Source organism: Narcine bancroftii, chromosome 3 (assembly GCF_036971445.1).
Source record: "Narcine bancroftii isolate sNarBan1 chromosome 3, sNarBan1.hap1, whole genome shotgun sequence".
NCBI lineage: Eukaryota > Metazoa > Chordata > Chondrichthyes > Torpediniformes > Narcinidae > Narcine > Narcine bancroftii.
In genome coordinates, this window is record NC_091471.1 from 52,557,263 (window position 1) to 52,580,328 (window position 23,066).

Sequence of the window (23,066 nt, forward strand, 5' to 3'; positions counted from 1 at the left end):
ATCCTTGAGTTATTGGGGAGAGTGGGAGGGTTGAGCTAGTGGAGTTATTCCGGTGAACCAGTGTGGACTCAAAGGGCCGATATGGCCTGTTTCCACTCTGTAAATGGTTATATGGTTATCTAGTTTCAGCATACATTTCCTAACCTATTACTATGGTATATTATTGTTAATTACTTGATCTTATACATGTTGAATACTCAAAAAGAAAAAAAAAACTATTTTGCTTAATTGCAAAGATTCAAATGAAATGCATGCCACAGCAGTATGCTCTGAACACCTTTGTTATTACACAAGAAATTCTTCTGACAGATATTAAAACAAGCTTAAACTTTTATAGGCGCAGTGATACAATTAAGTGATACAATTAAGTGATACAATTAAGTGATACAATTAAGTGATACAATTAAGTGATACAATTAAGTGATACAATTAAGTGATACAATTAAGTGATACAATTAAGTGATACAATTAAGTGATACAATTAAGTGATACAATTAAGTGATACAATTAAGTGATACAATTAAGTGATACAATTAAGTGCTGCTGCCTCAAGCTCCAGTGACTTGGAAATAGCTGCTGAAACTAAGCAATGCCCATGTGGTATGGGGGTTAGCAGATTAAATTGTCACAAATTTGCATGCAAGTGAAGGAATCTGGAGGGGAACTGATGGAAAGAATGGTAATGGGTGACTGGTGGGAGGATGAAGAAAATATAATTAATAGAGTAGCATTAGCACAAAATAAGTGTTTGATGGTCGGCACCAACTCCATAGGCTAAGCAACTCGTACCTATGCTGTATCTTTCGATGATTGGAATGGGCAATAAAGCACTGAACATAACTGCAAGTGCATGAAAACTTGGAAATTTTTCCAGATGGGTCAAATCAAACCAGCTCTCCTTCACAAACTGCATCATTCGAAGCTGAAACCAGTTAGTCACCTCCAATTTGCAATAGTGCAATTGCACATCAGTTGTTCATCATAGCATCAAATGCTTCAATCGGCCCATCACATGATTAATATCAGATCCATTGAGGATGCAACGAAGGAATATCCATCTTCCATGTGCTACTTAACTTAAAGCTGCTTGCTCAATGTAGTACAAATACAAAACAATTCTCAAAACCGCAGTCCAAGATGTTGGTATTTACCATGGTCATCTGGTCTTCCAGTTTGCGGTAACAAGCTTTCACATTTTAGGAAAAAAAAATGATCAAAACAAGGTATGATTAAGTTACCTACCAGGAGGTATCTTTGAGGCCAAGACGCTCAGGTCTTAAGGAATGCTGCAATGAAAAGATGGCATAGCTGTTATTTGGTAATGAGCCAAAGAACATTTCTTCTCTGAATTAATTCAGTCATTTTGGAGTACATTGATCCAGTTTTAAGTTTAGATGGTCCGATTTTCCCCTTTGCTTTTAATAATCAACTCATCACAAACCACAAAACAGGAAAGTCTGCAGACACGGCAAAGTAAAAAAAGACCACAACGCTGGAGAAACTCAACAGGTCAAACAGTGTACTTTATAGAGCAAAGATAAATCTTAAAGTGCTTAAGTCCAAAACTTTGGTTATACATCTTTCTTTGCTACATTCAGATCTCCTGAGTTTCTCTAGCATTGTGTCATCATAAATCATGTCAACTCAGGAAAGGAGTTTTCCAAATTCTAATTAGCTCTTCAAATATTTGCTCATTAGATGGTATGGCGTGAAAGTGATTTGCTATAGGATTATTTTTCCATTCACTCTACAAGAGTTGACAACTGCCATGTCACCCAACATAGACAAAACCTTTTATTACATAGATTAATTTTAATGGTTATGGTCCTTTTTCGACCACTGACATTGCTGCTCATTCATCCTGTTTAATATCAGCAGACTCAAACACCAATAGAGGACTAGACAGGAAACTCCTGCTGTACATGTTCAATGTCAATTACAAAAGTCAAAGATTATAACATTGATATATTTTGGGGTAATTGCCATTTAAAATTAATTTCTTAATTTGGTAAATGTACATGCTTGCAAGACAAATATTTTCTGCAGGCGAGTTTGCCCTGGGACAATTAAACTTGAGTCAATTTACAACTTGCTTATCTAGCAGTTTGTAAACACCCAACCCCAACCAACCAATTTTCCCCTGCAACCGCTGCAACCGTGTCTGCCTGTCCCGCATCGGACTTGTCAGCCACAAATGAGCCTGCAGCTGACGTGGACATTTACCCCCTCCATAAATCTTCGTCCGTGAAGCCAAGCCAAAGAATTGGAAGAGAACCACCCAGCATCTTTCAGCTACTCCTGGGAAAGAGATACAAGCCTTTTTACAGAGATTCCACAATACTAACTTAAAGAAGGCACATCATGAAGCTGGCTTTGTTTGTTTATACTTGACCAAAATGCCTGCATAATATTGGGCCAGTGTCATTTTACACTGCAAGCAAGCATTCTGGCAGCAAAGGAGGCAGGACTTGTGACGCAAAGGTAGTCCTTAACTTCCGAACTACGCAAGTTACGGCCACCCACACGTACGACCAAATTTTTAAAGAATATTAAAATTACTGTACAAGTACATTTTATATTAAAGTTACTGTATACAGTGGTCCCCACCAGCAGCCCAAAGTCCCTGCCCCCCCCCCCCCCAACTGATGATCAACCAGAGTTGCAACCAATCCTTTGGTTCCTGATTATGGTCGCAAGTCGGGGACTACATGCAAAACAAAAATCCCTTCCCATTGTGGTCCCGGCTTGCCAGACTGCCCTTTTTACAATGATGTCAATTCGGCACTGTGACTACTACTTCTACTGCCAGTTTAAAGGTGGGACTGGAATGACTCCCGCATTTTTTTTTTTTATTTTATTTTTTTTTTTTTTAAATACAAAGAAGACATGCGACAATATTCCCACATTGGAGTGGCTGTGCAAAAGGCGTGTTGCTAATTGTTAAAGTCAGGATAATGTGAACTATTTTGTAACTGTGCAAGAATACACCTTTCTCACTGTAGTAACTGTCATGTCTGTGTCTTTTCCTGAGATGGTGGAAGGCATCAATAAGTAAATTCTCTTCTGTTATTTGATGTTATTTAAGAAGCCTCCCAAGTAACAGAGACATAAAATGGTGGCAGTGGTATAAGGAAACAAGAATAAAGCCGTACAATTGATTGTAAGTCACTGAAATATGAAGGGGAAGAGGAGAAAAAACTACTGAAAAATATAAAAGGAGCAATGATGGGTCGAGAGGCTGAAGGTGTTGAATTGTTTAAAAAAATTCAGGAGCCATTTAGCATTTGAAAGCCATTTTAAACATGCAAAAGCAGAGAAGGTGGCCAACTTTACACTTCTCTGGACAGGGGAGTGAAGCCTCGACTTAACAGCTGAGAGCTTACAGAGGTGGAGAAAAATGATCAGCAGATACCTTGAACCCAGATCTAATCATAGAAGTAAATGCTATGAATTTCAAGGCTTAATGTAAAAAAACTGATGAAATTGTTGATAACTTCCTCACTAGAATAAAAATTGTTGATGCAAAATGCAGATTTAAGGGTATAGAGGAAAGATTAGTTGATCAACTAATATGGGGGACTGCCCATCCCAAAGTGCAAAAGACTTTTGTAGGGAGAGAGAGCACTCCTTGCTGAACAAGGGATAGCTGAGCAAGTAATACGGCAATGGAACAGATCACATCACAAGAATTCGGAAAACTGGCTGCAGAGTATGGGTTTGTTATCATTATATTATTCCCATACTACCCAAAGGCATTGAAAGACAAGTGCAAACTGAAACGCATAAGAGTTAAGTGTTGCAAAACAAAAGATCCATACCTAAATCTTCTATTCTTAAGAGCAACACCTTTAAGGGCTGACATGAAGTCCCTGGCAGAATTTCCAAATGGCAGGAGATACAAAACAACTCTGCCAAAAATACACCCTCCATAAGACCAGGGGGAAACTGGAAGAAAACTGGCTGACACGCAAGGACTCCAGCATTATAGCAAACATGCGCAAACATTGCCAGAACTCTTCAGAGGGCAGCATGTACATATTCAAGAGCCAACATTGAAAGCATTGACCCCAGCAAAGGCTATCAGAGAAGCTGAGACACCAAGATTATACATTGTCGAGACAGTCTCTGACAATCAGCTGAGGAGGAAAAGAATTCACATCTCACCAACACAAGATGTGATGAAGCAGAAAGCTTTAATACCAGCAAAGTCTGCAACACCAATATCAAGTGAAGAGACCACAACCACTAATACAGAAACATCAACACAGCAGTTGTCAGGTGAATCACAAGCTATATCACCTACACGTGGACCAGCAACACAGAGCGCAATGGTCACAGCCAAATCCACAAGATGGTGAAGCCACATACTGCCACCAGTGTGATAGATATTTACACAACTATTTTTAAATAGTTCAATTACTCAAGTTGCACTGGAAAGTAAGTGATAAAGAACACTAATTTTTTTTTTATCTTGAGAAGGATGGATGTTAGAAATTCAGGATAATTTGAACTATTTTGTAACTAAGCAAGAATACACCCTTCTCACTGTAGTGCACCACATATACATGTTTGTATATGTGTGTGTGAACAGTTTCCTGAGATAGTGGAAGGCATCAGTGAGTAAACTCTTGTTATTTGAATCTTGTAGTTCCAAGTTATTTAAGAAGCCTCCCAAGTAACACAGACAATAGTATTTAAAGTTAACATAGAATTATACATCTTAGGTTGTGCAGTGGGCTTGATTACAGGGGTGCACATACCACATTTGATAAACACCGACACCAAGATAGAACAAGAACAGATTTGATGGGCTGAATAGTCTACTTCCATTCCTTTCTCTTCTGAGGGTATTAGTTTGGGGATATTGAGTACAGCAGGCAAGCCAATAACAGAATTAAATGGATTTCAGGACAATAGTATTGGAGACATTCAGCCTTGTGCTGGGAGTGCTGTGAAGCCCAGATCCATTTGAGTGACAGGTGCCAGACTTCTCAAATGTTGGAACAGGAGAGGTTTTACAAAATAGACTGATGCTGTGTGATGTCAGGTCACATGGGAAAAGAGGCAGGAAAAAACTGGAAGGGTTGAGAAAACACAGGAGTAAAACAGTAATCTCTAGAAAGGGGTGGGGGGGGAAGGATACTGGCCTGTACTGTATCACAAGCAACATTCAGATGGCACCACTGAAGTCACTGTTCTGGCACCCGAAAGGTCTGCAGCGGGGAGAGGCACTGCAAAGCAAATGCCGGCTTCTGTCGACTGTGGCCGTAATCCTACCCGCTTTCAGCTGCCTGGAGGTGTGCTCTGAAGCAGAGAATACACCTACCCGAGGAGGGTTGGGTAAGCACTTCTCAGGTCAGGGATCTCCGCTTTCAGGTGGTCTCCCAACAGCCACATTTGGGTATTTTAGGCAGCATTACATTGGGGTATTCTGGCCACCTGAAAGCAGCTACAGTAGCCAGAATAGGAGGAGTCCCTTTGTGAAGCAAAGGGTTGAATTACAGTAACCAGAATAGGTGCTGTTATGTGACTCCTAACCAAAGGGGTCCATAGAAATAAGTGAATTTCAGAAGGGAGACCACTTGTTGACTGCTCTTTTGAAGATAAAGGATGTAGCCTCAAAGGAAAGAAACTCCAGAACTCAAGCCAAGAGGTAGTTGAAGATCACCAGTGTGAGAGTTTAAGAAGAAATCTCTTCCTGTGAAAATAGCTCAACAAGATTAGTGAGTTTGAACAGTCCAAGGACTGAATCAGTGTTAAACATTTCATTACTGCTTTAAGCAACAATTTAAAATAACTTTTGTAATTACTTCTGAACTACAATTTAATACACCTTCAAGTTCAACATGACTTTAAAATACTGGGCTTTAAAACAAACTTTTCAGACTCAAGTTCAAACAGAAATAGTTTGGACTTTTATACAATTACATTCATGCACAATAGGGTTTAAGCTTAAAGTTTAGAGTTAAGTGAGAATGGTTAGGAGATTAATAGCTTAAAAACTTATTTTGAATTTACCACCGTCTGGCAAATCTTCCACAGCTGTTCATGTGTTAGGAACCGGGGGGGGGGGTGGTCATAAATGGGGCTACAGAATATCAGAGCCCCCAGCACTAGCAGGTTGAGAAACAGCTTCTTCCCCACAGTCAGTGAGAATGCTTAGCACTGTTCACACTAACTATCTGAGAATTTTAGTGAACAATATTTCTCTAGCATTGTGTATTTTTAAAATTTACATGGAGAGGCCAAAATGATATAGTTTCTGTATTTGTATTAGAATTGGCAAAGGTCGACAGCATCGAGTCCACACTGCTGAAGATCCAGCTGCGCTGGGTGGGTCACGTCTCCAGAATGGAGGACCATCGCCTTCCCAAGATCGTGTTATATGGCGAGCTCTCCACTGGCCACCGTGACAGAGGTGCACCAAAGAAAAGGTACAAGGACTGCCTAAAGAAATCTCTTGGTGCCTGACACATTGACCACCGCCAGTAGGCTGATATCGCCTCAAACCGTTCATCTTGGCGCCTCACAGTTTGGCGGGCAGCAACCTCCTTTGAAGAAGACCGCAGAGCCCACCTCACTGACAAAAGGCAAAGGAGGAAAAACCCAACACCCAACCCCAACCAACCAATTTCCCCCTGCAGCCGCTGCAACCATGTCTGCCTGTCCCGCATCGGACTTGTCAGGCACAAACGAGCCTGCAGCTGACGTGGATTTTTACCCCCTCCATAAATCTTCGTCCGCGAAGCCAAGCCAAAGAAGATTAGAATTTTTACCAATTCTGTGAAGTTCAGAGTGTTTTTTGAGAGTGTGAGGGGCAGGAGCAGTCAGTTTTTCACTGTGGATCAAGTAAGAAGTCTTGTTTGATGGTCAGTAAGAACATGTCTTAATAATGTGTGTTGATCTCAACCTCAAGTTATGGTATTTCAATTATCTCAAACTATCTTAACTATTTCAAGTTATCAAGAAATTTCAAACTGTAATAATTAACAAAGTTTATACAACTGAAGAAATATTGTATCAAAGATGAAGGGCAACAGTTTGAAATTGTATTTATGGAACAGAATGGGATGAATGTCAATAATCCAAGTTAAACATACCAACATTCAGAAGAGAATCGGTCTCTACAGTACTGCATATGCATTGCTTGTGGGTAATATCTGGTTGTATGCCTACATTTCTTGCACAGAGAGCACTGTTACATCAGGTTTTGCATGTACAAATGGATAATAAATTTGAACTTAAACAGCAAGAAAAACATAGACTATTAAAAGTATGACAAGATAAGGGAAGCAGATGTGTATGCAAATTAGAAAAAGCAGGAGTAAAAAGTTGCAGTCTGAGGATATGCATATCAAAGTCCTGATCTCACAGCTGTTCCTTTCTGCAGAACAAAGCTATTACCAATACTAGCTGTTCTATTTGAATGAGGCGACACTGGTTCTATAGCTTAGCGCCAATGTATCGCTGTATAACCAACGTCTTACTGGCTGCACATAGAATAAATCTGAGTGAATACACTAGCAGCTGTTTCCTACACATACTGGCATTTGAGATAAAATTCTTAAATACAGGGCCAGATAAGGAGACACTATGCAATTCAGTTTCTAATGACCTTTCAGAAGTGAAAACATTCTTTGTTGGAATATTCAGAAAAATAGTTATGATTAGATAATGAAAGCTTTAGGGGTCAGATAGAGTTCCATATGCCAAGCACTTCTGTTCTCACAGAAGTTTCAAGCAGCAAGAGGCTAACAAAGAGTTGAAAGATAGGCAAATTAGATAACACCATGAATTGTGGCACATTTGAAGTAGTTATTGGAAAACATGAAACAAAAAACTCAAACAGGGAGTGACTCTGGGTTAGAACTGAAACAGAAAGAAAGTGACCAGAGAAAAAAAATAATGAAAAATTGACAAGAATGGAGAATCCTTGATATTATTAACACATTCATTGAACATCTCAAAGAGGTTACTGATCATGATCAACTACAAAGCAACAATCCACCAATTAAAGGAAAACCTAATCCAAATGTGATCGCCTTCTCTCCAATACCAGTTAAAGGTATGGCAATGATGACAACATAGATCAGGACAAAGTGGGAAGGAAGACAGTATTCTGGTCATCTGAATTATTACGATCCAAGTAGAGAAGTCTCAGCCAGCTGACTTCAGGCATTTGTTAAAACTCAAAACACTGCAAGCAATGTTATTAATTTGGAAGATGGCATTACCTTAGCCACTTGATTGGGAGATTTAAAACCAAATCACAAGAAATGGGAATGCAGTATTGTTTTTAATAAAGTCCTCCTCACCACCCTCTCTAAAACATTTCAAGGCTTCCTGTTGCCATTTCCTGGGTGTTGAAAATTCTCATCTTATTCACAATCAGGACCCTGTCATGCCTCAGTAAAGTGGGTATTATGGGAAGATCCCATTAAGTGACATTTGACAAACTGATTTGTTTAAGGTACCCCAATCCACTCTGGCTCCCATAAATTTGAGAGAGAGAAAAAGAGTATAGAAAAAGGTACCTGAAGAAATCACAACTGTGGACAAGCAGAGTTTTGGAAATTGAAGCCAAAGCTGGCATCTCAGCTACAAGTGGCAGCAATTGCCTCCAAATGTGAACATTGAGAATACAATTCTCAAATTCAAAAATAGTAGAGTACAAGTACATGACAGATATCATATTTTGTATTATTATAGATACATTTTTATAATAGTTAGATTGGGGATTTTAGCGTAGGTCACAAATACTTCACAAAACACATCTCTTAAAATGCAAGAGCTCTGGTCAAACCAGACAGTCTGGGCCCAGCTTTGCTGAAAAACTTTACAAGTAAGTGTTAATTGGATATGCTGTGGAGTAATGGATTATTGTTTTGAAAGCAACAGAAGAATGGGCTCAAGGTTGGGTCCAGTGCTGCAATCTGTCTGAATGCAGTTTAGGGGGGGGGGGAGGAGGGGGGAGACCAGAGATAACTGGTTGAAATAACCCATGTGGTCCATACAAGAGGAAGAGACTGGCTAGAGTGTTTCACCTGAAATAAGGAAAACAAAAAGAACTGGTGATCTGCAAGACCTTATTGTTTGGAAAACCCAAATGGGCAAGTTTCTTCAAGACACTGAAGTGCCTGATCAGAGGGAATCAATTTGTGTGTCCAACAAGCAACATCTCTCTGAAAACCAACAAGAACCTTCCTGAGCGATAATCATTTAACAGTTTGCACCAGAGCCTGGTGAAAATTCACAAATGTTAAATTCTGTGTACAGTACAAGAATTTCCTGATACTGGTGAACTTGGAGGAGTGAGAAGCGAGATTGAACTGTGAACTTACACAATACTTATAGTGCACTTAGCATTAGAAAGGGGTTAAGTTAATCTTTGGCTTGGCTTTGCGGACGAAGATTTATGGAGGGGGTAAAAAGTCCACGTCAGCTGCAGGCTCGTTTGTGGCTGACAAGTCCGATGCGGGACAGGCAGACACGATTGCAAGGGAAAATTGGTTGGTTGGGGTTGGGTGTTGGGTTTTTCCTCCTTTGCCTTTTGTCAGTGAGATGGGCTCTGCGGTCTTCTTCAAAGGAGGTTGCTGCCCGCCAAACTGAGGCGCCAAGATGCACGGTTTGAGGCGTTATCAGCCCACTGGCGGTGGTCAATGTGGCAGGCACCAAGAGATTTCTTTAGGCAGTCCTTGTACCTTTTCTTTGGTGCACCTCTGTCACGGTGGCCAGTGGAGAGCTCGCCATATAACACGATCTTGGGAAGGCGATAGTCCTCCATTCTGGAGACGTGACCCATCCAGCGCAGCTGGATCTTCAGCAGCGTGGACTCGATGCTGTCGACCTCTGCCATCTCGAGTACTTAGACGTTAGGGGTGTAAGCGCTCCAATGGATGTTGAGGATGGAGCAGAGACAACGCTGGTGGAAGCGTTCTAGGAGCCGTAGGTGGTGCCGGTAGAGGACCCATGATTCGGAGCCGAACAGGAGTGTGGGTATGACAACGGCTCTGTATACGCTTATCTTTGTGAGGTTTTTCAGTTGGTTGTTTTTCCAGACTCTTTTGTGTAATCTTCCAAAGGCGCTATTTGCCTTGGCGAGTCTGTTGTCTATCTCATTGTCGATCCTTGCATCTGATGAAATGGTGCAGCCGAGATAGGTAAACTGGTTGACCGTTTTCAGTTTTGTGTGCCCGATGGAGATGTGGGGGGCCTGGTAGTCATGGTGGGGAGCTGGCTGATGGAGGACCTCAGTTTTCTCCAGGCTGACTTCCAGGCCAAACATTTTGGCAGTTTCCGCAAAGCAGGACGTCAAGCGCTGAAGAGCTGGCTCTGAATGGGCAACTAAAGCGGCATCATCTGCAAAGAGTAGTTCACGGACAAGTTTCTCTTGTGTCTTGGTGTGAGCTTGCAGGCGCCTCAGATTGAAGAGACTGCCATCCGTGCGGTACCGGATGTAAACAGCGTCTTCATTGTTGGGGTCTTTCATGGCTTGGTTCAGCATCATGCTGAAGAAGATTGAAAAGAGGGTTGGTGCGAGAACACAGCCTTGCTTCACGCCATTGTTAATGGAGAAGGTTTCAGAGAGCTCATTGCTGTATCTGACCCGACCTTGTTGGTTTTCGTGTAGTTGGATAATCATGTTGAGGAACTTTGGGGGACATCCGATGCGCTCTAGTATTTGCCAAAGCCCTTTCCTGCTCACGGTGTCGAAGGCTTTGGTGAGGTCAACAAAGGTGATGTAGAGTCCTTTGTTTTGTTCTCTCCACTTTTCTTGGAGCTGTCTGAGGGCAAAGACCATGTCAGTGGTTCCTCTGTTAGCGCGAAAGCCGCACTGTGATTCTGGGAGAATATTCTCGGCGACACTAGGTATTATTCTATTTAGTAGAATCCTAGCGAAGATTTTGCCTGCAATGGAGAGCAACGTGATTCCCCTGTAGTTTGAGCAGTCTGATTTCTCGCCTTTGTTTTTGTACAGGGTGATGATGGTGGCATCACGAAGATCCTGAGGCAGTTTACCTTGGTCCCAACAAAGCTTGAAAAACTCATGCAGTTTGGCATGCAGAGTTTTGCCGCCAGCCTTCCACGGGCAGGAGCAAGGGGGAGACGGCGGCCCCGGCCTCGGTCGAGTGAGGCAGGCGGAGGCCCCGGTCCGGGCAGGGAGTGGGAGGCGGCGGCCCCGGTCCGGGCAGGGAGAGCAGCAGCGGCCCCGGCCCCGGTCCGGGCGAAGGGTAGACGGCGGCGGCCCCGGCCCCGGTCCGGGCGAAGGGTAGACGGCGGCGGCCCCGATACGGGCAGGAGCAAGGGGGAGACGGCGGCCCCGGCCTCGGTCGTGTGAGGCAGGCGGAGGCCCCGGTCCGGGCAGGGAGTGGGAGGCGGCAGCCCCAGTCCAGGCACAGGGAGAGCAGCAGCGGCCCCGGCCCCGGTCCGGGCGAAGGGTAGACGGCGGTGGCCCCGATACGGGCAGGAGCAAGGGGGAGACGGCGGCCCCGGCCTCGGTCGTGTGAGGCAGGCGGAGGCCCCGATACGGGCAGAGAGTTGGAGGCGGCGGCCCCAGTCCAGGCACAGGGAGAGCAGCAGCGGCCCCGGCCCCGGTCCGGGCGAAGGGTAGACGGCGGCGGCCCCAATCCAGGCACAGGGTGAACTGCGGCGGCCTCGGCCCTGGTCTGGGCAGTATGGACCGACCTAGGAGGGGAGGCAGGCCCCTCCAGCCCGAGTAAGAAACCTGCATAGGAGAAGGCCACTCCGATATAAAACCTACGACCCAAGGACCTCGCTGCCACGTCCCAGCTTGCTTGGTTAAGTTAATAGTGACAGATTAAAGTGTGATCTTGTTTTTAATGTTTAAAGAAAATTAAATTTTTTTGTTTTTGTAACCATTTGTCTTGGTGAATTTCTATTGCTGCTGGGTCTTGGGGCCCTCTGGGCCCATAACAGAACAAAGGAAATTGAACTAGGACTGGGTCATTTGGCCCTTGTCTGTTCCAACACAAGATCAAACTGTTTAGCTCCATGCTACTTTTCTGCACTATTGAATACAAGGGAATCGATACAATCAATTCCACTAATGCAAGCAAGCCAGTGAGAAACCACTGCAACCGAAGCTCACCTGGGGCACTTTCCCTTAGTTGCAAGGCAGCAGCAATGGGAAACCATTTCAGTATTTTTCCCTTGTATAATCTTGAACTCAACAGACTACAGTCTCAGCTCAAAGATGGGGCCTTCACTGAAGGAGAAGAGGGGAAGTAACATCTACAATTTGGAGGCTCAGAGATTATGACAGGTGGAGATATCACCCATGCCAAACAGTAAGGCACCTGAATGAAAGAATGCAAGAAGACAGGTGCCTCATCTGCCTCAGGTACTCTCCCACATCATAGCACAAGTGAAATGCACAGCTAAGAAACAAGCAGTGGTCAGAGCTATGGTGATAACAGATGAAAAATGTAGAGGAAATAATGGTCTGTCTCCATCTGGTTATTCTGACTCCACTAACTAAAGGGTTATGGTCCTCTCAATTGAGATGGTTTCTTTGCATTTGGAGGCCTACAGCAAATTATACTAGTGACCATACAATTGACTATTACCTTCATTTATACCTCAGACTGAATGCATCTGTTGGCCCCAAAAATGTGGTTATGCATGGCTGAAGATTCTGGATGCCTTAATTTAACAAATACAGAACCTGTTTATGTGTGCAAGATTTGTCATGATATTCTTTCAGGCAGTGCCAGTTGTTGGAGTTTGGATGATGTGCAAATTCAGAGTTAATTTAATTTTTTTCTATTACAAATACTGAGGAAATCAAGATTTTGATAAGAAAACTTGAAGGACAGGACCTCCAGGGTTGTGATCTCAGGATTGCTACCTGTGCCATGTATGATATTAGAAGGATAATGCAGCTTAACATGTGACTAAAGACATGGTGCAGGAGGAATGGCTTCAGGTTTTCAGATCATTGGGCTCTTCCATGGAAGGTGGGACCTGCTGCAAAAGAACATTCTGCATTGGAACTGGAGGGGAACGAATATCCTTGCAGGAGGGTTTGGAAGTGCTGCTCCAGTAGGTTTAAACCAGATTTGCAGGGAGCCAGAGCAAATAGAAGAGTGAAGGAGGGAAAAGATTAAAAAATTACATACATTATTAGAAGTTAATGGATTGCACAGGGTGGAAATTTTCTAAAGTGCATCTATTTCAATGCAAGGAGCATGGATTGGCACATGGAATTATGACAATGTGGCCATTAATGAAACTTGGTTGCAGCAGAGGGAGGACTGGCAGCTCATTTTCCAGACTTCCATTGCTTTAGACATGATGGGATGGGGGGGGGGGGGTGGAAGAGAAGATAAGGAGAATAGAGCACCATTGCTTATCAGAGAAAATATCAGACCTGTGCTAAGGGCTCATCTACTGAGGTAATATAGGTGGAGCTGAGGAACATGGCAGATATGACCACACTAATGGGGATGAATTATAGACTGCCAAATAGTCAATGAGAATTGGAAGAGCAAATCTAGCAGATAGCTATAGGAAACACAAGGTTGTGATAGGAGATTTTAATTTTCCACATATTAACTGGGACTCCCAGACTGTAAAAGGGCTGGATGGCTTCTAGTTTGTCAAATGTGTTCAGGAAAGTTTTCTAAATCAATAATAGACATACAAACTAGAGAGAGGGCAATACAGGATCTTATTTTAGGGAATGAGACCGGTCAGGAGACAGAAGTATATGCAGGGGAAAATTTTGGGTCCAGTAATCATAATGCCCTTAATTTCAAATTAATTATGGAGAAGGATAGGTCTGGGCCTCTGGTTGAAATTCAAAATCAGAGAAAAGTCAATTTGGAGGAAATAAGAAAGCATCTAGAATACATGGATTGGGACACTTTGTTTTCAGGAAAGGATGTGTGAGGCAAGTGGAGGACTGCCAAAGGTGAAATTTTGAGAGTAGAGCTTGTATGTTCCTGTCAGGATGAAAGGCAAAGTTAACAGGCAATGGACTGGGTACAGGTCAGTGAGTCTAGGCAAAAAAATTATGGCTTGATTCTGTGCTGTTGTGTTCTATGGGTCCATCTTTATAATGCTTTGTAATGTACTGATCACAATTCGTATATTTGCCATCGCAAGTTTGTCTGGACAAAAGAATGATTCCATTAATAGTCCTCTGACAAAAATCTGTTTTATATTAGATATGCCACTGAAATGGTCACTACTTGCTTTTATACATCTGTGTACAAACTAGAAATCTACCATGATTGGCTTCATCTTTCAAAGTTTGTGATTCTGCCACCTGTAAGCCTTTTGCAATGTTCTGGACAACTTGGACAAAGAATGGCTTTGAGGTCATTGAACCTTCCTGCCCCCTGTAGTTTGCTTCTCTTCATTCAGTCTCTCAGTATTGAAGGAGACTGGTTTTGTAGGTTTCAGAGACAAGAAGAGGCCAACATGGGGACCACAGATGAGTGGTTGGCTACCTTGTGAGGAGGTGGTGTACTCCTGCCTGCTCTATGCAGGGCTTCTGCAGGGCTTCTGCACACTCTCAAGGTTCTCAGTGTTATTCACAAGACAAGATCACATACAATTTAGATGTTTAAAAAAATAATAATGCATATGAAAGAAGCCAAATGTAATTTCAAGTTTATACACCTTTGTGTACAAAAATTAGCAATAGCAATCAATTAGTGGTCTATTTATTAATACAACATCTGAGGGATCTGTTAATTAAATCCTCACTCTTTTGCCTTCAGTCATGTTTGTGTTGGGCAAAAGTGAACAGAGGCCATATTCAGGAGTCACGGGGGTGGTGGAAGGGGTTCTATCTCTTCAAGGCTTCACACAAATCTTTGATATATTCTTTTAACTGTAGTACTTACTTGATCAACTGTTAGGCACAGTGATTCAATTAGGCAAATGTTAAAATAAAGCCACATAGATTCCCAATAATGCAACAACATCTTATTTCTTGGGTAATCAGAGTCTCTCTCAACCAGCAGTATATTGGCTCCTCTCAACCCCTACCCAAAAAATTCCTGAACCCAGTCAATTCCAGGGCCAGGAGGATACCAATAATAATTCATTCCTAGGTTTACAGAGTTTGCCTAGAGAGTGTACTTTAGCTCCTAAATAGGGATAGAAGGCAAAGTGAAAGATCATGGTCCAAATATTGCACTGTGTCATTTTGTTGAAAGACCTGCAGTTTCAGGGACAGGGCCATACAATCCTGGACCCAACTGCCTTCTTCAGAGGGTGAGAATCTTCAGCGGGTGAGAATCTTCAGCGGGTGAGAATCTTCAGCGGGTGAGAATCTTCAGCACTAGCCCTTTTCACATTGGCTAACTAGTAAATTGGCTGTTCAACAAACCAGTTCAAGTTTTTTTTTGCTGTTTACATTGGACTGATGTTAACCAGTTCTCTGCATTCTTTCACACTCACCACCCGTCATCCCAGAGCAGAGGGACGCTTCCCCTCCATCAGTGACATCCTGAGTGACACCGAGCAATGACAGTCCTGTCCTCCCAGAATTCCATGCAGCAGAGAAACCCTTCCATGAGTGCTCTGTGCAGCCCTTTCATTATGCCAAGGCAAATAGAACAGGGGCTTCAAAGGAAAAGGCAGTTAATTCCTTGTCTATCTAGTCTTTCACTCTCCCTTCCCTCTGTCTCTCAGGCATATCGATCCTTGATTGTATGTGCCCACTTCATTGTGTGCAAATTTCATCCCCACTACAAATTTCCTCACACTTGTTTTATACTCTCTTACGATTTTCTAAAACTGGAGTAGATTTGTGTAGGTTAGCACAACATTGTGCTGTACATAAAGCTTAATTATGTTTTAATTAAGCACAAATAATGTTTAAATACAAGATTTCATTTGATTAACTAAATTCTGATCAATTACAAAGTTTATACCTTTAATCTTTTGTTTCCTTCACATTCCTGCATGCACGCAAGTACGTCATCAATGTGTCACTAATTGGTCCCAGGATACCCGGTCCTTTCACACAGTATGTCAATTTTAAACAAATTGGCAATGACACATCCTACCTAGGCTATGGCACATTAACTGGTAGATTAGCTGTTAATTACTGGGATAAACCGCCAGTGTGAAAGGGGTTATTAAGACCAAGGCAATATTACTGACCATCATTATAGCATAATGCATTCCACCAGGGAGTTAAAATCTACATAATCCATATACACCTTTTGATGACCTTCTGTATGGTTCCACACTATCTATATCATTGACGCCCCTTTTGCATTGGCCCCTTGTCCCAGTAATTGGCAGCCACTCTAGTGGTTAAGGGGCCAGTGCAAAAGCTCCTTATTCAGCAAAGACATCAAATCACACCAGAAATGATACAATCTAGGTAGGAAGCATCACCCCAGCATCTGATGAATGCCTGCATGCCAATTAGCCCAGCATGAAAGGGACATAGGGTATCCTAGGATAAAGTAGTGGCACTGTGATTACATTTTAAGGTGAGTGCAGGATCGTGAAGGAAACAAAGGATTGAAAAGTACAAACTTTGTCGACCTATACAAACCTTTATAAATGTTTGAAGGACTGTGGGAAAGTCGTAGCAGGAGAGGGATAGTAGATCTTCCATCCCAGAATTCTGGGCGACGGAAAATCCCCTCCATGAGTGCTCCATGCATACAACCCTTTCTCTGCCGCACAGAATTCTGGGAGAGCAGGTCCGCCATCACTTTCTCCATGGTCTTTATAAATTATGCAACTATGTTTTTATACCATTTTCCCATGTTCTATTATAAATTTATAAAGGTCAGCAAAACAGGGCTGAAGGGCTCATACTGTGTTGTACATAATGCTTAATTATGTTATAATTAGGTATGATTAATTTTGTTTAATAAAAAGATCATAATACATTGATCAGGATTTAGGGCAAGTCCACCAGCCCTCGATGCATCACACAGACGTCACTAGTGGAAGATAGAATCCCATATCCCCAGGGATGCCTTGTGATGAGTGTGAAAGAACACAGAACTGGATAAGTGGTCAAGTGTGAAAAGCAAAAATCCACTTCCTTAATCAGTTCACTGAACAGTCAATTTACTGGTTAGCCAGTGTGAAAAGGGCCATGTACTGCTGTGATCCACAACTGTAGCTTTCATTCAGTGTACAAAAGTTATGATCCACTGTCTATTGCTCAGTAGGCAAGATAGGACATCTAATTAATGCTGTCTTTACCACTAAATAAAATTTCCTGTACTTCTAATGGGAAATGGCGAGTACACATTATCTTGCTTGCAAGATAATGAAAAACTCAGAACAGTCAATTCAAGAAATACAAATTCCATTGGAAAAGAATGGTTGAACCATAGACATTCAATGCAGTCTCTGCTGGCTCCTGAAGGACAAACCTTTAGTCTCATTCCCATGCAGTTTCCTCAATGTTGCAAATTATTCTTCAAGTGTTAATGCAATGTAGTTCAAATACACCAGTTTTATTTCATCCAATCTCAAGTTCTCAACAACAACTTAGCAAAAAAAAAGTTTTTCTCACATTCTTTTTTGCCCAAAACTCACCAGCAATATTCTGCTCCATAACCCACACCTGGGAACTCTGACACTTATCAGCTGTTCAGTTGTAATAGGTAGCCAATCACTCCCTCCTCACTTCCATTCATGGGTCCCAAACAATCCTTCCAAATGAAGCAGGGGTCATCTATTGTATCCGGTATTCCCACTGTGGTCTCCTCTACAGAGAGGCTGAACACAGGCTGGGAAACCAGTTTGTTTTCACCTCAGCTGTCCACCGCCTCCCAATGGCCACCCATTTCAATTCCCACCCACCCCTTTGCTAACATGTTTGTCCATGCTCTCATTTACAGGTACACAATCCTTTATCCAGACATCTAAAATCCAGAAAGCTCCAAAATCTGGCAAGTGGAGACCGGCAGTTGGGGGAAGTGGCTGAGGGACTGGATAAGGCAGAACAATTCAGGTGGGCTTTCCAAAATAGAGAAAAATCCGAAAATCAGAACACACTGTCCAAGGATTCTGGATAAAGGATTGTGTAACTGTACTGCCAGACTGAGACCACCTCCAAACTAGAAGAACAATATCTTGTATTATATATACCCTTCTGCCTCAATTTCCTTTCCCCAATGTCTGCTTTCACAGACATCCCCACCAATTCTCAACCTTCTTCCCACCCATATCTTGTGTCTCTGGAGTTACTTGGGAAGCTTCTTAAATAACTTTGATGCAAGATTCAAATAACAAAAGAGACTTTACTTACTGATGCCTTCCATGATCTCAGGAAACTGTTTACACGCTCACATGTACATATGCCCCACAGAGGTGTACTACAGTGAGAAAGGGTGCATTCTTGCACAGTTACAAAATAGTTCACAGATTATCCTGACTACATAACAATAGCCAATTAACACCTTGTCTGTTGATCTGTACTCTCCATTCTTCCTTGCCCAGCCTTTTATTCAAGCAACTACCTGCTTTTCACTCATACCTTGAAGGGCTCAAACCAAAAATCCTAGTTGTCTTGGTAATCATAGTTGACTATTGTTTAATTAAAAACTTAAAGGTAAATAATTTAAGCCCAGCAAGATTAATCAAGTCGAAGTATCAAGAAGGTTCCATAATAACCAAATACTTCCCTCTCTTGGTGGACAATTACAAGAAATTAAAGAATATAATGACTGGACTAAATCAAGTGAATATTTTCCATTTATTCAGTGTTAAAAATAAGGGTTTTATTCAAAGCCTATATACACACTGACTTAGGTATATTTTTTTAGCTTGTGTGAATTTTAGAACAAGGGGCAATCTAACTTAGACTTGGTGTTTATTGACACTAATGTCCTAAAACTTCAGTCGTAGCATAGAAACAAAAAATGTTGGTTGACATGATGCTAGAAAAGGGGTTTTTAAACAAGTATTTTGTGATAAAATTAAAATTGTACAATCTGGGCTGAAAACAATTCATTTTTATACTTCCTAGCCTGATGGTCTCTCTATTTGGCTAATTAACTTCATTTAATCTGCAAGCAGTTGCAGAAATTTTTGCTTGCACACAAAACATTAGTTTCTTATCCCAAGATTTGAATGCCACGACCAGATACAGAATGATAATCACTTTAATACATTGTTTAATGGTGACTTAGTATCTGCGATCAATGTGCTAATTACCTTTCTTTGTACCTTTTTTTTTAAATCGTTCTTGACCATTGATCTTACAAAAGCTGTTTGGTGCCTTATCAAAATGGTCATCACAACAGAATAACTAGAAGTTACCTACTGGTTTGTCCCAGAATCTAATTGGGAAATCTGACAATTGATCAGTTTACCACCATTTTATTCTTTCATCTGAACCACCTTTGTGGAAACCCATGAAATTAATCCACTCCTTTTTAAAAAATCCAATTCCGGCAAGAAGAGGGATATTTGCAAAAAATATTGGCAATTATTGGCATAGACCCAATAGACTAAAGAGCCAGTTTCTGTGCCACACCATAAGCATTTGTACATTTCCCCTAATGTAATGCACAGATTCAGACAGTTGCACTCAATCCTTTTTCCTCCTTCAGTGTTATTCACCAAGCTTGTGGAGCTCAATAACTCTCCTCCACCCAGAGCCCACTTCAAGTATTCCTTTACTTATTGCAGACCACCTAATACAAACTAACAGACCATCAGTAGGGGAAAGGGAGGGGAGAAAGGGTGTGGACTTGACAAGCTCAAGTCCCTTCCCAGATTTTTTCTTTGGTGAGAAAAATTAAGAATGTTTCTTCAAATTTGTAACCTAGTTTTACTTGCGTCTTATATCAACAATAGTTACCTTTGCTACATCACCGTGGATCACCTGCAACAAACACATAGACCATACTGCACCATACTATATTTCATGATTATGGAATTCATACTGTATTCAGTGCAGGTAAATAGGAATTGTTCCATTAATAATCATTCAATTAATTTTGCTGGCAATTGTTTTGGTTCTTGAATGTCTGCATCTTTCTTGTCGGAGCTTTATTGGAGTAGACTGCATTATCATATTCCCAAATGAGACATCAATATTTTAAATTTGCATTTGTATACAAAATAAAATCAGTACAGCAGTGGCCTGGCTGCCTTTTTAAATAGTAGATCAAGAAAGAAGACTGGGAACAAGTTTTGGAGAATATAGCCAGCTCAACAATTTCAATACAATAGTGAAATAACATTTTTCAGTACATTTACACCTTGCTTTGGAAAATTTTAAGGGAACATTGGGGAAAAAACTAAAAAGGATATTAAAATATATCTATTAAATTAATTTTAATGTGTCAACATTCCCTTGGTAAAATGCAACCAGTTTTTAAAGCCAACTGTTCCCTTTTGTGCATGCAACAGGCTTAAAGTATTCCGATATGCCTTTTCTATTTAAAAGAATCTCAAATGAAGGGTTCATAATGATGGGTTCAAGGCATGTGATATGAATGCCATTAAACAAAAAGGATTTGATCTCTGAAGTCATATTTTAATGGTTTGAAAACACACTAAGAAGAAATGTTATTCAAGTGCTACTGATTATATCCTGCAATACAAAACAGTCCAATTTCACTACAAAGTATCACCCTCCCCCTGGATTTACAATATTCTACAACACTCCTTTCAAAGCAGTGCAGAGCAAATGTCATGGTGAGAGGTTGAGGAGCATTTGCATTGAGCCAAAGAAGATTAGGATTCTGGACAATTACAGGACAAAAATGAATACCTTCAACATCAAATGCAACTTGTGGAGAAACTGTGTCCCAATACATAACATTCACTACATTCAGGAAGTTCCAACATCAATCAACCTGCATTGGATGAACCATACCCTGAATCGAACCCACAGTAATACTTGCATTTAATGTCACTAAGTGTTCTGTGTTGCAATCCACCTTCTAAATCCTTTTTTTGAGCACTTCTACTCAAAAAGTCTTTTTTCTAGCCATGCACATTTCCTCGGGTCCCCACCAACACATCCAGTGAAAACCTCAGCCTTTCTCACAACAACCTTCTTCACCTTCACGTTTCATTCAGCCAGCTGCAAAATAATCGTACTTTTGAACTGCTCAAATCATTCATGGCACGGACAGGGCAGAATTTCTCATAAACCTTTCCAAGATTAAATTCAATACTCTTTGTATAAAGTATCCAAGATAATCAGATAAATAATTTACAGACTATTTTTTTCTTTGGCACCAGTTAAAGCTGTGGGCTGGAGAGAAGATTTAAAGGGGGCATTTTCTACATCCATTGATTCTCAGTCACAGGATCTCTCAATTCCACTCAAAGCACTGCTTTAAAAATTCATTCTCCAGTTTCTGATCCCAGGGGCTTTTTCCCCCACTGCTTTCTGGTCATAAATGAATGTGGTGACCGCTGTAAATAACATTTTTTTTCTTCCAAGCACCTGCCTGCGGATGATTGCAGTGAGCTGATGAACCAGTGACTCATATCATGTCATCCCAGAGTTACAGCTCTCATTAAAATTGTAGCACAGAATAAATGACCCGATAGACTGTTTTCCCCCTCAAAGTAAATGGGCTGTCATTCCTATTAAATGACAGGAGCCCAGCATCCAGAAAGGCTTCCATCTTTACAAGAGAAAAAGGACAGTCCCTTCATCTCAACTGCACTGACTATCAGTTCCAGCGCTTAGCCTTCAGTCCACCCACTCCTCGACTCGCAAAGAATCAAGTTTGGAGCAATAAAAACCCATGATATTCTAAAACTGCTGCCAGCCGAATTTTACAAAATCTTTCAGCGATCGTTTTGTAGGAGGTGGGGCTCACTTGAAACTGGCTCACAGTTGTGCCCCTGCAAACAAACAGCACTGCAAGGTTAGCAATTAACAGCTCGCAGTGATAAACCAAGCACTCATGATCTGAAGGATTTTTGGAAGGAATGGGGCACTAGCAGAGAAAAGAGAGGAAAATGCAAGAGGATTTCCGCTAAATCTAATCAATCAGGAATGCATAATAGCTTCCATGCAGAACTGCTGACACTGGGTCACCAGCTTCTGTGACCCCTAAACACAAGACCAGCACTACACACACACAAAAAAGATGAGAGAATCCGAGCTAATTGTCTAGCAGTGCAGGGCTTCAACCACACCCGCACATTTCATGACAGCCCAGTGAAACATCTTCCACCTTCTTGATTAGATTTTCCTTCTTCCATTAAAACTTCCCCCGCCTTCCCACCAAAATAAATAGCATCAGAAGAAAACCAAGGCATTCTGTAAATAAAAGCACTTCTGAACCAGCAGGGCATTTCCAATAGAAATCTGAATCCATAAAAGAAATTTTATATATATCAGCTCATTCAAGCTTGCTGTCATTTTTTTTACTTACTGAAGACGCTCTCACAGTAGCACCTCACAGCAACACACACCCCCACCAAAAAAAAACCCCAGAAAGTTGCCAGATTATTTCTACTTTGCCACCAGCTGCTCCGCACTGGATGCAGATTAAAGCACTTTTAAACTCCAGAGCCTCACCATGTGACCAGGCAATCATTTGTGATGGGCAGAATAAATTAGCAGACGAGCTGTGCACCCCCTAGCCAATGTTTGGGGAAGTGTAGCTTTATAGGGAGAAGAGAGGGAAAAAAAAACTCACCGGTGTCTGCCAAACCTCTACGAGCTCAGCCTCCAGACAACTGCACAGAAGAGCAACTGGCTTGTGCACAGAGCACAAAATGCGTACCAATGCTTCCCTCGAATCTTGCGGCGAATGGCAGAGGGGTTTTTTTGATATATAGAGTGGGTGCTGGGGAGCTTGTAACTGGTTGTGGAAATTTAATCGATTGGGAAAGTCTTACATTTATATTTTTTTGTGTGTGGGGGGGGGAGGGAAGAGGAGATGAGTGCTTCCCCCACCCCACCCCCCCCCCTCTCTCTTTAACCCTCTCTGCCATGAAGCGAGTGACTGAAGCAAGGCAGCTAAAGACATTAACAAATCAATACAAACAAAGATCCTCCAGCTCTGCATAAAACATGAGGCTCTTTATCCTAATTGAGCTCTGATCCTGCCACCTCAATTCAGAACGTACTA

The 23,066-nt window shown here is 41.7% G+C and overlaps 1 protein-coding gene across 2 annotated transcripts in view; it reads right to left on the reverse strand.

The window, feature by feature from the left end:
• cntfr (ciliary neurotrophic factor receptor) overlaps nucleotides 1-22,441 on the reverse strand; it is a 385,486-nt gene extending 363,045 nt beyond the window's left edge. For both annotated transcript variants that reach the window (XM_069924086.1, XM_069924085.1), the window contains exons 1-2: nucleotides 22,365-22,441; nucleotides 1,243-1,286 (exon numbers count right to left, since the gene is read on the reverse strand). The gene's annotated coding sequence lies outside the window, so the exon portion shown is untranslated. The remainder of the gene's footprint in view (nucleotides 1-1,242; nucleotides 1,287-22,364) is intronic.
• Between the last annotated feature and the right edge of the window lie 625 nt (nucleotides 22,442-23,066).